The following is a 5,089-nucleotide window of genomic DNA, read 5'->3' on the forward strand; positions in this document are numbered from 1 at the left end:
TCTAATTATACCTGAACATACTGATCGATTTCTGTCTCTGATATTTCTCCCACTTTTCCAATAAAATGGAGGAGAACAGAATATTGAACAGAGCTCCAACAGAAGAGTTTTACCGAATGTAATCTATGGGCATGAATTGTCCATTCTCTTCATCTAAGCAGTCAGCAGTTCAGTTTACAATTAAATTCATGACCATGCTCATAAATTCAAAATATAACAGATTTTCTTTTAGTTAACATATTACCAGAATCACAATATTTCACTAATCTTAACCAAAGTTAATCCTATTTATTCAAATTCAATTTTCACAAGCTGAAAATATCTTTTTCTGACCTCACGCTGACCACAGACTGGATGTTTGGTCCGGTTCTGTAGCCATGGTAACCCATCAGAACATTGAATTACATCAAGATGATGAATGTTATTCACCTCAGCTGTTCGTCCTGTTAATGTTGTGGCAGTGATCAGTGTATATGTCAGTTTTAATCTGCACAGCTGGTCCATGCTTTTGCACACATATCGGTGGAACTGAGCATCAGATACCTTCCTGGAGGGTCCAACTGGACCCATGACAGAATCAGCTGATTGATTTTACACCATCAATCTTTTGGAAAACTGACGATCTAGTAGTCTTTCCGTGGCTGCATCTTTCGGATTAAATTTATAAGAGTAGGAAAAAGCTAAATCCTCCCCTGCATGTTGAATGCGTCCCCCAGCCATTGAGGAATTCGACCCGGCGCATCCGTGAATGAAACCAAAGCCTCCTGGCTACCCCAGAAAGCCGCCCGGTATTACAACTACAAGTGTAATCACAGTAATCTGGCCGAATCCCATTATAGCCCTACCGGAGTCTAGACAGCGTGATCTCTGCACCGCTCCAAACTCTGTGCTCATAAATGACCTCAGTGAATTTTTTCTGCCATTATATTTATAAGAGGTTGCCTCCACAACACACACAAACACACACACACACACACACACATGCAACCAACCCCCATCCAAAAATCCACCTAAATCAACACTGCATAATATCAGACGGAGGGGTTAGAGGATTTGCGGCCTTTCTAAAAATACAACATAAGAGATGAATGAGTGGAATCTGTCGCGCTAAGCTGCATTATACATTCGTGTATGCACATGCATTGTCTTCATTGACTGACTCTTTTTTTTTTTTTTTTTTTTTTTGCTTGTCAACCTTCACCCTCCGTCTCCTATCAGTACGTGTCCTCTGGGTTTTTCTCAGCAAAGTAGATTGATTGTGCTTAATAGTGTGCTTTGCGAGGCGGGACATGTTCCAGACAAACACGTGGATTAGAGAGCGCAGGGACACATTGTAACTCGAGCACAGGCAGATGAAAAATGTTCTGGATTTCCTCTGCCGAGCTGAAGATAAAACTGTCCCCGTGTACAAGAGTTCACGTCCTTTTGTGTTTTCACTCATGGTGATGATCTGCTGTCCTTAAATGGAGGGCATCGGCTCCCTGACAACGAGGAAATGTAGGACAATTGAAAACAGCGACGTTGTCCTCAGGGGCAAGTTCAGATAATGTAAATCATTCAATGCATGCCCGGCCTCGGGCAGCGCTTTATAAAGTGGATGTAACAGAGCGTGATAGAGTTTGTCCTGCTGCAGGACGGCGATGTTTGTAGGTCGATCTGATGATCCAGAAGGTGATCATCTGTGTTCACGCTCCACCGAGCACAAGTCTCATCGTTGTGGTGTCCCCCCTTTTTATTATTTTATCATCTTTTTGTTCTAGTGTGACCAGAGTTTAGACCAGGAACAAGAAGCACATACAAAATTCTATTTGATTCTTCTTTTCAAGCCCGATGGTTGCGTGTTGCGCCCGTCCAGCAGTGCGGCGTACGCAAGATACCTGCGCCAAAGTGACACTGACGAGCAGCGCGACTCCGATACTTGGAAAACATCATCTTTTCTGAATCCTTCCAGTGACAGTTTTCGTCTTCTCTCGATCCTCCATAGTTACTGAAGGCCGGTCAGCTTCTCCGACGATGCTGGCTCCCTCTTCAAAGTAAAAAGGCCTTTGAGACACGTTCAAGAATTTGCAATTAAATCTGAGCTTTTTAAACTCTGCTCAGAAACTTGGATACCTCAAATATGTAGAGACCTGTTGAGCTTCCTGGCACCCTTTCAGAGTCACCTACATTTAGTATTAAGCATTTTTGAGTGTTGATCCAATGAAATGCCTCCTGCGAGTCAGTTTCAGGAGACAGCCTGGGTGTTACACTAGGACATGATTTACTCTCTGTAACAAACACCCCGCTCACCCTCAGCAGTAGGGTTTCATATCCGGTGTCTTTTCTCTGCTCTGTCTTTTGATCTGCCTTGCCTGCTCATCTAAATCACCTGCTGCTGCCGCCGCTGTTTGTATAGCGTGCTGTAAACTCCACCTCCACCCCAACATCCACCTGTCGTCTCCAAATCATCATCATCGCTCCCTGATATTTGTTGAGTTTGCTGTGTCCTCACAGGGAGCGACAGGGTCAGAACTCAGTCTCCAAATATCTGCACATACTCACTTGATAATGTGTTCCACACGAGACGGCCGACTGACGGCTACACGGCGGGCTCGGTGGTCCCTCCCCGCTCCAACATGTTGGCATCACGGAGCAGTAAAGTGCCACTTGATTTGAAGAGCTAAGCAGGTCTGGAGGCCTGCCAACGGGGAGCTCCGATTGCAGTGTTGACATTGCTCATTCTCATCCTTCACCTGCTATCTATTAGCTCTGTCCTGGTGATACTGGTGATACTGGGGCAAGGCTGCATTGTTTCTCCACTTGAGTCATTTTTGCCCCGGGGGCTAGTTTCACTGCGGCGGACTCTGAGAAGATTGGCTGGAATTTACCGCAGGGGTCCTCGTAGTATCATCAGTGATATGGAATAATCTCTGGCCACAGTTCTGGTTATCTTATCTATTATAGTTGACCATTATAGATGTATTCTTCATCTTCCCAGAGCCGACAAAAGCTGTGATACATTTAAAAATGTATCCCGACTGATATGAATGTATGTTTTTTTATCCAGCAGCGATGCAGTCTGTCTTTGTTCCAATCGTGTGAGAGGCCACAGAGGTCTCTGCTGTGAAACAGCGCCCAGCTTACACCTTCTATACTGTTATTATTTAGCTTCGTGTTCCTCTGTGTCTCCCTGTAGTATCAATAACATGTGAATTATAAAGCCATTGTTCTGTGTTTAGCTCATGATGCGACACATATTTCAGATTTCAATATACAGCAACTCCTCAGAGAGAAGTGTCATGGCGGTGTGTGTTTCCCCCCCGAGGACGGACAGGTGTAAGTTTACACACACACACACACACACAGACGGACACATTTACTGTATACACACAAATACACTACATGTATGAACACACACACACACACACACACACGACAACTTCAAGAGCATCATCTCTTTTTCGCCGCACATCTCAAATGTTTGGATTATGGTTTGTAAAAGATTTTTATATATATTTATACTGACACATTTCAACCGGGCAGCTGAGGATTTTAGTGGTCTGTTCACCTCAATGACAAATATATTGCGTCTTTTTCTTCTTTTATAAAGCAGCGTCTTTCCAGGAACAGCGTCCCAACTACCTGGAACAGTCGTTCCTATTGAAACTTCATCCCACTGCACAAATAGTTTCCATGAAAAGAGTTGACAAGTTGTTTCGTTGATCAACAGTAACAAGACACTGTTTCACCCCCAGTAAACTGGCTGAAATCCAGTCGATATATATCCCCTGAAAAAATGTGTTTTGTTTGGTTGCCAAAAGTTTATTTCATTCAGTGTAAAATCACAAATGTGCATCAAGGGGCTCGAGTGGATTCATACAGCCAACTCAATCTCCAAAATAAATGTTGGCAACGTGAGTTTCTGCTAAACCACGAATATGTTTTCCACATTTCTTTATGTTGTTACTTGACGGTTCTTCGGGTTCTATTTTCTTTTTAATGTCATTAAAACGCCGGGTTTATTATCTATTTAGTTTAAGGCACGAAAACCACTTAGTTACTGTGAGGAAAAGATCATGTTTTGGTTTAAAATACCTGCTTTTGTCACACAAACACACCTGGAAAATGTCCCGAGGTCTCCTTGAAAGAACAAATGTTGAAATGTTGAATGTTGCTCTGGATGTGATATATAAATGTCAATATGGTTCATATGACACTTCCAAATTTGAATATATTCCTCATTTGCAGAAGTGCTAACTGCCAACATTTTATCATATTGGCTGGACTGGTAGATCATATGACACCCTGCATCGTCAGACACTCACTTCAGATGAGGAAAACTCCCTGAAAAGCATTTAATATGGAAAAAGAGGAGGAAACCTCAGTAAGAGCAACAGAGGAAGGCTCCCTCTTTCAAGACTGACCAACATGTCAGCCACAGACATGTCAGTGATCCTACGCTTTCCAAGTTTGACGCTGTAGTCACTCTTCTACTTGTCCAAAGTAGTTTAAAGAGCAAGAAAACTCAGAGGTGGAGTTGGAGAGAGGAGGTGGAGTTCATGTCCCGTTTGTGACCAAGAGTGACTTGTTTTGAGTTGTGTTACGTAAGTTAGTTAGCATGCATTAACGTTACATGACTTTGACCTTTACGTGACGTATTTATGTTATGTGAAATGATGCTGAATGTAGTTAACCCAACGTCCTTAACCTGACCAATCTGCAACCGTTTCGCAACGTAAGCTTTATTCTTTATTCTGAATGCCCTAAATGTAAATGAAAGTGTTACCGAACGTTGCGTACTTGATCCTGGAGCCCTTCACTGGCGCCACACACTTGAGCTGCTGCGTCAACATGTTGGGAGTGAGAACTTGTTGGTTGCAGTAGATGTTGCTGCACAGATTACATCATGGACAATCAGAATTATACAATTATAGACTCTTAACATGCATGAAGAATACGGCAGGTGCTGCCGAACAGACGTGAGCCACGTGACATGACTCTTAACAAACGACACGATCACACTGTAGACACAACTCAAGTCCACCACTCGTGCAGAGGGTGAAGAGACAAGAGGTGAGGCTGAATCTCCCGGAGGACGAGGGCTCAGATC

This window comes from Sparus aurata, chromosome 9 (genome assembly GCF_900880675.1).
Source record: "Sparus aurata chromosome 9, fSpaAur1.1, whole genome shotgun sequence".
NCBI lineage: Eukaryota > Metazoa > Chordata > Actinopteri > Spariformes > Sparidae > Sparus > Sparus aurata.